Source organism: Podarcis vaucheri, assembly GCF_965113315.1.
Source record: "Podarcis vaucheri genome assembly, chromosome: 6".
Classification (NCBI taxonomy): domain Eukaryota; kingdom Metazoa; phylum Chordata; class Lepidosauria; order Squamata; family Lacertidae; genus Podarcis; species Podarcis vaucheri.
This window is the reverse complement of record NC_138764.1, coordinates 83,706,897-83,719,359: the sequence shown is the minus strand read 5'-3', so window position 1 is coordinate 83,719,359 and position 12,463 is coordinate 83,706,897. Positions and strand designations below refer to the sequence as shown.

At 47.9% G+C, this 12,463-nt stretch overlaps 1 protein-coding gene across 2 annotated transcripts in view; it reads right to left on the bottom strand.

The window, feature by feature from the left end:
* SRC (SRC proto-oncogene, non-receptor tyrosine kinase) overlaps positions 1-6,600 on the bottom strand; it is a 95,550-nt gene extending 88,950 nt beyond the window's left edge. The window contains exon 1 of one of the 2 annotated variants that reach the window (XM_082226147.1): positions 5,755-6,600. The gene's annotated coding sequence lies outside the window, so the exon portion shown is untranslated. The remainder of the gene's footprint in view (positions 1-5,754) is intronic. The other variant, XM_082226148.1, reaches the window with a different exon arrangement.
* Positions 6,601-12,463: the final 5,863 nt, after the last annotated feature.

Genomic DNA, 12,463 nt, shown 5'->3' with positions numbered 1-12,463 from the left:
CACTGCAGGGGATTGGACTAGATGATCTTCAGAGTCCCTTCAATCTATACTACGGAATACGGAAACTACAACTAATCCAGAATGCAGCATCCAGACTGGTGACTGGGAGCGGCCGCCGAGACCATATAACACCGGTCTTGAAAGACCTACATTGACTCCCAGTACGTTTCCGAGCACAATTCAAAGTGTTGGTGCTGACCTTTAAAGCCCTAAACGGCCTTGGCCCAGTATACCTGGAGGAGCGTCTCCACCCCCATCGTTCTACCCGGACACTGAGGTCCAGCGCTGAGGGCCTTCTGGCGGTTCCCTCACTGCGAGAAGCCAAGTTACAGGGGACCAGGCAGAGGGCCTTCTCGGTAGTGGCACCCACCCTGTGAAACGCCCTCCCACCAGATGTCAAAGAGAACAACAACTACCAGACTTTTAGAAGACATCTGAAGGCAGCCCTGTTTAGGGAAGCTTTTAATGTTTGATGTATCACAGTATTTTAATATTCTTTTGGAAGCCGCCCAGAGTGGCTGGGGAATCCCAGCCAGATGGGCGGGGTATAAATAATAAATTATTATTATTATTATATACAATTCTATGATTCTATGATCTGGAGGGCCACAAATTCACTCCTGCTCTTGTCTACTGAAAAGCATGCTACTGTATATCACAGTAGTGTGTATTAGGATTATTAGAATCTCAATAATAATAATAATAATAAATTTTATTTGTATCCTTCCCTCCCCCACCCAAAGCCGGGCTCAGAGCAGCTAACAACAGGTAAAAATAGCATAGTGTACTAAAAATCGCAGTGTCAATTAATTAAAATACATTCTAGAATCAATTCAGAATCAAATTAATGGCAACCATTGGGTTAGAGTTCTACGAAGATTACAGAAGGAGAGAGGGAGTCAGACTGTGTCAAAGGCCTGGCGGAACAGCTCCATCTTGCAGGCCCTGCGGAAAGATGTCAAGTCTCTTGTGACAGAGCGTTCCACCAGATTGGGGCCACAGCCGAAAAAGCCCTGGCTCTGGTTGAGGCCAGTCTAACCTCCCTGTGGCCCGGGATCTCCAAGATGTTTTTATTTGAAGACTGTAAGGTCCTCCGTGGGACATACACACTTTACTGTACAGTTTACACGCTTTACTGTGTAAGTTCCCTGCTGGCAACAGAATAGCCCTAAAAGAGCTATGAAAGAGCTAGCCTGGTTTAAAACTGAAAGGAAGGAACCAGCACTCCCTGACTTATTACAGCTGGAAGAGATGCTTCACCACAAGAGTCATTTTCACTTGGCTTTCAAGCGTCCTGGAAAACCAGCCGAGTAGCTGACCGATGCTGCTAATCGCTCATCTCATAATGGGACAGTTTTGGCCTATACTTTTTCCTCTTTCTTTTTAAGGGGGGGGAATCTTAAGGAGTTCACCAATACATACTCCTTGGAAACCAAGTCATGACTCCCATGCCCGAGAGCCCTCGCTGATTAGACATGGCAGGGTTTTCAGCTTACTTGACAGCAGTGACGGCTGCAACCCACCAGTGGTGCAAAAGGATGGGAGGTCAACAGTAGGTGGCGCCAAAGCCAATGAGAGACAGAACCAGCTAATTCTGGTATTATCCTCCTCCCTGCGGAGTTCTTCAAATGCAACATTGAGACTGAGGAGGAGGAGACTGGTAGAGGTGCCACCCCTGGATTGGTGGAAAGTAAGGAGGTAGACAGATGGGACATGGGTGGTGCTGTGGGTAAAACCTCAGTGCCTAGGACTTGCTGATCGTATGGTCGGCGGTTCGAATCCCCGCGGCGGGGTGAGCTCCCGTCGTTCGGTCCCAGCTCCTGCCCACCTAGCAGTTCGAAAGCACTCCTAAGAGCAAGTAGATAAATAGGGACCGCTTTATAGCAGGAAGGTAAACGGCGTTTCTGTGTGCGGTGCTGGTGTTGGCTCGCCAGCTGCAGCTTCGTCACGCTGGCCACGTGACCCGGAAGTGTCTTCGGACAGCGCCGGCTCACGGCCTCTAGAGCGAGATGAGCACGCAACCCCAGAGTCAGACACGACTGGCCCATACGGGCAGGGGTACCTTTACCTTTACTAAGGAGGTAGACAGCCGGGGGGCGGGAATAGATGAGGTTGGTGGGGCAATGTCCCATTCATCTTGATGGGCAAGCCGCCTCTGCTTAACAATTGCCCAATGGCGCTCCAGGATTCTGAAGACTCTCGGGCATGGCACCCTTAATGGGTCTCCCTAGCCTGGAAGAGGGAAGGCATACAAACTGAAAACAGTCATAGGTTTCCACATCCTGGATACTCTGAGTGAAGTAAAAATGGGAAGGGATGTGGACCCTCTTCTGGATCTTGCGCCCTGGCAAATGCCCAACCTTGCCAGCCTCTGAAGCTAGGCCTACAGACTCATGAAGTGCAATGCTTATCAAAAAAGCCAACACACATACTCATCTGTGAGCCAGATTAAGAGCAGGATCAGACCCTGGCAGGTGCGTGCATGCATGTGAGTCAGTCCTTGGTGTTGGGAACTCTCACGTCTATCCTGGAATGGCAGCAGCACAGGTAAGGAGGAGCCTGGTGGCACCTTAAAAAGGGACTACAGATTCATTGCAATGAGCAGTGTAAAAATTATAGGGGGTTAGCCTTATGCCACCCAAAAATGTGGGAGTCTCCAAGGGGTCTTGTCACTCTAATTGTATGTTTATTCCTGTTTGTTTGTTTTAAAAAAGCACTCCTAGCTTTCAGTTCTTTCCCATATGCTGGATGTGGGGCAACTGACATTGCATCAGAAGTGGACTGGCAGCAAATTCAGGACAGGCAAAAAGGGAAAATATTCTACACACATTCCATAATTACCTTGTGGAATTCACTGACATGAATGATGGCCATGGCCCTTGGGGAATGCTGTGGTTCAGTAGTACAGCATCCGTTTTACATGCAGAAGGTCCCAGGTTCAATCCCTGGCAATTCCCAGTAGGACTGGGAATGTCCTGTCTGATAACTCCATAGAGCGGCTGCCAATCAGTGCAGGCAATACTGATCAATGGTATAAGGCGGATAAGGGGATAAGGGAACCTGTGACCCTCCAGATGATGCCAGGAGCATCAATGAAAGTCTTAGGAGATGCCTTGGGCCCACGGGCACAGGGTTGGTGACCACAGATCTATATAGCACAGTATGTTATGCCGATCTAGGCCCCCAACAATGAGAGGAGAGGAGCAACAGCCAGAAAGACTTCAAAGCAGGCAAACTTTTGCCATCTCTCTGCATTTATTGCTGCTCTCCTTGCAAGGAAAGGAGGAGCACCAGATCATCCTTGGAGGACCCATACCCCACTGATTGGCAGCTGCTGAACTTGTGGCCAAGACTTCTGGCTGTAGGTAGGGAGATTTTAAATATATATATCCTGGGTTGACATGGCTGCCTTCTGGGCTAGGGAAGGGTGCATATCAGTGTTTGAGTTTTGTTTTTTATTTACTGGTAAGTGGGTGAGAATATCATTTTGTCTGGGTTTTTTGTTAGTGTGTTGTCAATGCTGTTATCCCTGTTATTGTGGCAGGGCTGCTTTTTTATAAGCTGTATGGAATGTCAATGATCTATATGATTTTTTAAAAAACTTTATAAAGTATTTCAATATATGTTCTTCAATGCTTAGTTACTTGGAGACCTTTCAGGTGACAAGTGACTACTAGGTTTAATAAATAACGATGATGATTAATAGCAATAACAGTATTAACAATATTATATACTACTGAATGCCAGAAGCTGCCAGGAGAGGGTCTGTTGCCTTCATGCTCTGCTTCTAAGCTTCCCAGGGACATCTGGCTGACTGTAGTTGGAAGGTGGGTGTTGGATGACCCTAATCAGAGCAGAGATCCATCAAGACATTCTTCCTCCTTCCTATTGTGTATTTCACATGCACACATCAAGTGCCAGCATGTAAGTCACCCAAAAATACTGGTTGGATTTGAGCTTGCTTGAGTGCATTTGCTTCCAACCAGATTTTGCTATTCCCCACTACTCTTTCTGCTGCAGTTCTTCCCCACATGCCATCTCACATGCCAGGGGTTCCCTGGCCTTCAGGTGAGGCTTTACATGGGTTCCCAGAGACTGCAAAGAGGTGGAAGAGGTTGCACAAGACTTAATCCAAAGGACCCTTCATTATATTCACCCTTAGCATTTATGCAGCACATTCCACGGGTGTGAAGCACTTCCCGTAACATCATGTCACAGCAAGACTTCAAACAAACCCTGTAAGCTTTGTCTAGGATCTTCTCCGTATGCCTGCTGAGACAAGCAAGGGACTTGACCAAGGCCACCGGGTGAGTTTGTGACACGAGATAAAACGGACAGAAATATGTCCTGATTTGCACTGGACACTCCGTGCATTGCACTCCAAGCAAGTTTGAAGGGAGAAGAAGATCCTGCAGTGGGAGAACACACAACTTTAAGGGACACAAGAGCCCCCAAGAGAACAACAAGGGCACCTGAAGCCTTGCTAGTGACAAAAAAAGGCACTCCTACAGAGGACATCCTCGCTCCACTCGCACAGAACATACCAGTTTGCTCTTTTCTCTGGCAGCTACTAAGTAGTTAACTCTGCTCCCCTCTCGAATTCTTTGCAATTTTTCAGAGTAGCGCGCGCGCACACACACCGTTTTGCCCTTCTCACTTAAAGGTCTTCGGGAAGATTGCCCAACCTCCGCTCCTGGAGAATGACGGACGTCGCCTTTATGTGACAATAAACTGGGTTGCCTCACATTGCATCCGCCGGCTTCACGCCGCGCGCGCGCGCACACACACACAATAAAAACAGCAGAGAGCAGTTACGAGGCGGCGATCTCCCCATTTATTAGTTAATTAAGTAGCACCTCAATTTTGCACGAGATTAAATCCTGCCAGGCTGCCACCAGTTTTAAGGCGTGACCAGGTTAAAGAAAAGCGTTGTAGGCGTGCTCCTAGAACGATACTGCCACAACATAAACACAACACTCGTACTCTCTCGCCCCCCTGAAAATGAATATTTTACCAATAGCAAATTAAAAAATAAAAGGAGCTGGACTGGAAAAACCACCGAAGCGGGCATGATAAATATTTCATATTTTGGCCTAGATACAGCTCCCAGATTACCCCTCTCCCCCACCTTATTCCTTTGCCCAAGAGATTGGGTTGAATATATACTACGAGAGTGGGAGTGTGTGGGAGTGGGCGGGGGGGGGGGAGAGAGAGAAAGTACAGTCCTAGATTAGGGAGCGAGCGGCGCATCATGCCCGCCGAAGCAGACGGAGAATCGTAACAAAAGAAAGTGTATCGGAACCAAGTCGCGCACAACACGACCCGGGGAAAGACTCTTCGCTTCCTTTCCGGGTGGTTTTGACCTTCCATGCGCCCCTCCCCAAACAAAAGCCCAAGCCGAGCAAGCAGAACAACAACTCGTATCAGGAGACACCTTTCGTTGCCTCCTTTAAAAAGCAAAAAAGACTCGGGACTTAATCCATCTGTGCCACTCGCAGGGAATGATTGCTGCCTTTATCCAAAGAAATCGAGGGGTTCAGGGGGAGCAGCAATAACGTTTGCTGGTCCTGCGGCTTTGATTTTCGCGTGCAGTCTCCCTCCTCCTCCTCTCTCTCCAAGAACAGGATATTAACAAAGCTCGCTTAGTCAGTTGCAACCAAGGCTTAGTTAGTCAAGATCACGCCCGGCCGGAGACGCCGGGATATCAAGCCCAGCAGTCCAATCCCCTCCCCGCAGCACCCGGCACACACTTACCTTCCTTTTATTTCCTCTCTCTTTCAAGTCTCCTGGTGGCAAGAGAATCGCGGGGGCCAGATGGAGACGCCTGGCTTCCTTCCTTCGCCCCGTCTCCTCCTCCTCCCAACCACGGGAACCGGCCAGATCTTCAGCGGGGCCAAGCAGGGAGCAAACAAATGAATCGATGGCTCCGATTAAAAAAAAAAGGCGGGCGGGGGGCGGGATCGCAGAGAGGCGAGACGACGCGCAAAGGCAGGATCCGGAGAGCTCAGGCGCTGGCCAGCTGGCGCGTCCCGGAGTTCCTCTCGCACATATAGCTTGGAAAGAGCCGCGATGGAAGAGAAACCAAGGCGCTCGCTTTGTGTGGAGCGAGCCAGTGAATGGGAGGGAGGATGCGTGCGTGTGTGTGCGCGCCGGAAGCGCGCTCTCGCGCTCGCTCGCTCTTTCCAGAGAGGCGTGCGCCTTTACAGAGCCGGTCTCCTGATGCCTTTGCCCCACAGCAACCTTTCCCGGCGCGCAGAAGGCTGGAGATCAGCAACTGGCTGGAGAGGGATGGTGAACTTGGAGCGCTTTCGAGAAGTGAGGTCAGCAGCCGAGGTACACGCCCGCCTGCGCCTCCGACACCGTCTCCTCTCTCTCCGCCCCCACCTCGCGCCAGAGATCCCTCAAGCTCTTTTCCGGCAGAAGCATCCAGCAAGGAATCCAAAGCTTCGTCGCCACCAGCGCCACTCCTTAGGCCCGTCCCCGTGGCACCGGGCGCCCGGGCGTCGACGCGCTACGCTATGAGAGTCTCTCCAAACGCAGCGGCTGCCACCGCCGTCAGCCTCGACTGCCTTGTTTTATACAGTGTTTCATTTCTCTTTCTCTCGGTTTCTTTTTCCTCCTCCCCTTTCCAAAAAAGGAATATGGCAGCGGGGCCGGAAGCGGCTTTTAAGGAGGGAGGGGAACTCCCCCGCCTTCCTTCGCTAGCTGCCGCCTCCTCCTCGCCTCCACCTCCATCACAATCATCATCACCTGGGATCATCCACCCGCTTAGTTTTTCTAAAAGAGGCGACGGGAACAACAACAAAAAATGGAGCCCGCGGTGGCTCTGCCTGCCTGCCGGGGGAGTTGAGTTGGAGAGGGTATGGCGTAGTTGTGAGCAAAGGCGTGACGTCCGCAAGCAACGAACTGACGTCGTGGGTGTCTTTTTTTCGGCTCGGCCAGCGCTTGGAGAAGGCTTGGCTCGAGGGGGATGGTGGACTTTTAGGCAGGGATCTGAACGGGCATCGAGGTTCCGCAGCGCCAAGAATTACGCAGACAAGATCTTAGCTTGCCTTGGGGGGTGGTCGGCCCTGGTTCCCAGTTGTTCCCCCTTCTTGCGCGATGGGCTAAGCTGCAACCAAGCAGCCCAGGTCCGTTTACTCGGAAGTAAATCCCACTGATGGGTTTATTTCTAGGGAAGTATGCCTAGGATGGCAGCTGTGAAGCCTGACCACCCCCCCATATTTGTTTATACTGAAGTCCCCATGCATGAGTGAAATACTGTAGAAGTTTTCTGCCAGTTATGTGTGCATAGGACTCAGAGGTGTGGTGGAGAATTCATGCCTCCACAGCCACGCCTCTTTAGAAGTTCTCTAAGAGGTACAATATAGGCAACCTGGGAACTTCCAGGTGTGATTGGACTACAACTCCTATGATCCTTGACAGTTGCTGATGCTATTGGGGATGCTAGGAGCTGGAGTTTAACAACTTCTGGAGAGCCATAGGCTAGAATCATAGAATTGTAGAGTTGGAAGGGACCACAAGGTTCATTTAGTCCAACCCCCTGCAATGCAGGAATGCTCAAACCCACCCTGAGATTAAGAATCTCATGCTCTACCAACCAAGCTGTTCCCCATTTGATTTTTATAGTTCTGTAACTCTATAACAAAAATGACCATTCTAAATTAAAAAACAAACAAACCAATGCAAACGTTATTGCTTCAATAGCAAGCCACCTTGCATAACACCCAGCCTGATGAAGATCTCTGGTGGACTCAAATGCTTGCTCACTGTGTTGTGATATTTTGGCTGGTGATAATAAAGGGACTGTGGCAGTTTAGCCCTTAGCCATGCATACCAATGTAGCGTACCTTTTTTTTTTTCCAAATTCTTTTTATTGTTCATTCCATAAAGAAAATAAAAACAGACATACACATAAATAAAGCAAAACATAGTAAAGAAAGGAAAAAAGAAAGAAAGAATTTACCAACAAATTAAATAAAAAAGTAAAATAAATAAAAATACACAAATTTTCTTATTTTCATAGTTCTCCTATAACTTAGTTGTTTCTTTCAGGACTTCCTTCAACTTAGCCGCGAATCATACAAAATGCATAAATAAAGTTACACGTTTCCTCGTTCTTATTGTCGTTGTGTCCGATTTTGTTCTCTATTTTCCTTACACAATAACCATCGTCTGTCACAGTACATCTCTAAATCCTTTGCTTAGCTTATTTGATGTGCTTCTCTCTGAGAAAAGTGATCTCAGTGGGACGTGTTTCAGAGATCTGGTATGACATTCACCCCAGAGACCAAACCACAAAGCTGCAAGTCTTCAGTTTGAATCATGAACTCACTAGAATGCCTTAGGCAGGTCACTTTTTCTTAGCCTTAAGAACCCCATCTGCTAGATAGGAATAATAATATTGACCCACCTTGCAGGGCTGTTGCGAGAATTGCAGCAGCTTAATATCTGTGAAGCAACTTACTTTTGCATTCAATATAAATACTAAGTATTCTTAATTATAACCACACGTAGCATTTATAATTCTGATAAGCCTGGCTCCTTGTAAGTAAATTCTACTGAGTTCAAAGGGACTTACACCAGGGTAAGTGTGCGTAGAATTGCAGCTTTAGCTTTACCCAGAGCCTCCCTAGTACAAAGTGCAAATATGGCCTGGCCTCCTTGATTTCAGCAGGGCTTGTACAAGAGGACTTCCTGATGGATTAGGACTAAAGTTGTTATGAAAGGAAAAGAGATTAAACATGGGGAACCACTTTACATGTGGGCACATAGTATGCAATGATTTTATTTTGGTTTGTTGGTTTTTAAGTATGTTGTAACTCACCCAGAGCCTTAAGGCTAATGCTGAATTGAAATCTAAACAGAGCACTTGCTCTTAGGTTTCACGGAATGCAACTGAGCTATTGAGGCAGATCACAACCTTGTGCAGAATATTATAAATGCATGTTTTTTCTTCCAGCAAAGCCTGAATAATCTGTTGTATTGTTATTTATTAATCCCTGGTTTAAGGAGTTTCCAGCTGTCTTCCCCAACCCCCTTTCCTCACTGTGACTAGTGCTGTTTGCCTGCCTCAAGGATTCACATTTCCTATGTTCATAATGACAGGGCTTTGTTTTAACAATCTCTCTCAGTATGGCATTACATTGCCATTTGATTTCTGATCTAGTAACCTAGTTTGCATGTTGCCAGCATTAAATTCGTAAAAAATGAGATGATGGGACTCAAAGCCGCCTGGATTTAGAAGTCAAGCTTCCTGACCCAGAAACTGCGCCTTCTAATTCTAAGGTTGGACTCTGATGAATATTAACTTGGGAGAAATCGTCATTGAGCTCAGTGGGAGTTAATGTTCAAGTCAAGTAAGTGGCGCATAGGATAAGGCACTATCTGTGCACACCGGCAAAAGGAAACACACTCTTTGCATACTTTAAATGTTTTATTTTATTCTTCGCTGATCAGTTGGTGCTAACCCTGCAAATGGGGTGTATTTCAGAATGGGTAGCTATATTAGTCTGTGACAGCAAAAAGCTATAAAAGGAGTTAAGAGACTTTAAGATGATTCAATTTATTGTTGTGTGAGCTTCCATGGAGTCCATGCATCTGATGAAATGGGCTCTAGTCCATTAAAGCTACAATACATCTCTTAGGCTTTAAGAGAGGAGTGGGGAATCTTTCTCAGCTTGAGGGCTGTGTTTCCTTTTATTCAACCAGGGGCCACAGGCCAATGGTGAGCGGGAGCAGAGGCAAAAGTGTGCAGAGCAATGAATGTCAAGAAGGCTCTGTGCTATCCTCATATGACAGATGCAGCCTTTCGGACCCCAAATTTAGTTCGAATCATAGAATGGTAGAGTTGGAAGGGATCCTAAGGGTCTTCTACTTCAACCCCCTGCAACGCAGGAATCTCAGCTAAAGCATCCATGACAGGTGGTCATCCAACCTCTGCTTAAAAACCTCCAGGGAAGGAGAGTCCACAACCTCCCAAGAAAGACTGTTCCACTGCCGAAAAGCTGTTGCTGTCAGAAAGTTCTTCCTGATGTTTAGTCGGAAACTCCTTTCTTGTAACTTGAATCCATTGGTTTGAGACTTACCCTGCAGAGCAGGAGAGAACAAGTTTGCTCCATCTTTAGATATTTGAAGATGGTCATCATTTCTCCTCTCAGCCTCCTCTTTCCCATGTTGAACATACCCAGGTCCTTCAACCATTCCTCGTAAGACTTGGTTTTCAGTCCCTCAGGCATTTGGTCGCCCTCCTCTGCACACATTCCAGCTTGTCAATATCCTTCTAAAATTGTGGCACCCAGAACTGGACACACTATTCCAGGTGTTGTCTGAGCAAGGCTGTGATGGCCTGGGACTCTGGCTCGGACTCAGAACCAGAGGAGTCTCAGTCCGCACCGGATCCTTTGCCTCAGGCGACATCTGAACCAAGTCTGGGGCCTGATTCTGAAGAGACCAGTCTGCACAGGTGCCCCTGCAACAAGCATCAGCTGGGCCGAGTCAGGGGCCTGAGCCTGCCCTGGCTCCAGATGCGGGGATTACCTCGTTGCCTTCAGCTGGGCAATCACTTACAGCTGCTCCACTACCAGTTGGGTCAGGAGAGGCTGAGGCGGCCTCTGGGTCTAGCAACCCACCAACATCTCCCAAGCTGCAGAGACTAAGGTCTGAAAGAAGGAGAGACCTGAGTACTCGCAGGAGGAGTGCTCGCCTTCGGGTGAGACAGGGAGGTGAGTCACCGGGGGATCAGGACCGGCCATTACCCCGACAGAGATAAAAGGCTGTTGGACCCCATCCCAGATTGTGGGAGCAACATTGCTGTGTGCTAGAACCTGCCTGAGACCCTGCACCTGACCTTGCCTGGTTTCCTGCCTTGGCCCTGTCAGACCAACTCCTCGCAGAATCCTTGGATTCAGGATCGGACCTGGACTGCGTTGCTCGGGTTAACCCCCAGGCCCAGCACAAAGGCTGAATAGAACGGTGCTGTGCTTCAAGCAATGCTGTGATTCAAATCTATGTGGTTCATTTTTGCAGCAGCTCTAACTGGGGGCAGGAGCAGGAGGACACTGAGTTACTGAGATAGTCTTCCTCCCACCTTGAATTCTTTTGCTACTGCTCTTGTGGCAAGCCCTTAGGGGAGCATACAGACCCTCATTCCCCATGAGATATTGCTGCCGAGGACCCATTGGCACATATCCTCATTGTGTGATTTCAAAGATGAGTGCCGTCTAAGACGAGAAGACATCTAAGGTTAAGGCATCTAAGATATACTGTCAATCATTAACAGACATTGTTCTTAATCGAACAGCATGAGAGCTGGAATAAGGGCGCTGTCAGAGCGTTACTATTTTTAAGTGGGATTTAATCACATGCCAGAAAATTCAGGTTGCACAATAATAGTTGATGGGGTCGGTCATCTTATGCCGAAACACCTCCCCCCCCCCCAAAGATTTGGGGAGGGGTTGATGGGAGAGTGCACTGAAAAGCATGGGGTAACACTTGCTTTGACACAATGTCATCTAACTTCCCTGCAAACAAATCAGAATAAGTGCTCCATAAACAGGTCATATGGAAGTGCCCTAATTTGTAACGGCATCACACAGGAATGGGATTGCAAACCTATTTGTTTGCTGTTCACCATGACACAGAAGAAACAAAGACATCTTTCCCTGCACAGCAAATTTTATGCTGGGCACTGCTACACCTGTTTATCTGCTGTCTTTTGTGGATGATACCCAAGAGCCCTGGGGAAACAATGACAGCGATGTCTCAAAAGAACACTGGTCCTCATCCATCACTGATTCTGCAGGCCTGACGCCAGCAGGTGGCATCCACAGGCAGCAGCCAGGGACCCACATCTGCTGCTTCTGCTGTCCTGAGTCCTCTTTTGGGGGGCTCCAATGAGCACCAAATAGCCACGACAGCACTTGTCCCACAATTTGGCAACCATTGTTGTTGTTGTTTAATTTATTACCATCCCTTCTCCCTAAAATCCCAGGGCAGGTTACAACACTGAAACACAACATGACAACACAATATTAAAAACAGCTTAAAGCAACTTACAATTGTCCCACAATGATCCACAGTGGGTCTTGCAAATCAGCCTACCTCTCCCTCCCTGATTTTTTGGCATGTATTGTCTGTTGATAGTTTCCCACCATCATTTCCACTTGTGGCTTCCTAGTTCTCTAGACACGGAGGCAGTGTGATGCAGAAAATGATGCATGATTTTTCCATTTCAGACCTGTCTTCCCTTTCTGGGGATTATATATTCCTGTTAGTGTGCCATGACCGGTGGTGGAGTAGAGGAGAGTCAATCATAGGGAACTCTTTATTGACTGTGTTAAATGTATTTAATTTTAGCCACCTTTCTTAAAGGCAAAACATGCCGTTATCAGAGGTAGGATGGAACTGACTGATAAATGAGCGCAGGATCTGGGCAAAACTTCACTTCTGGGTGGATAGTGCC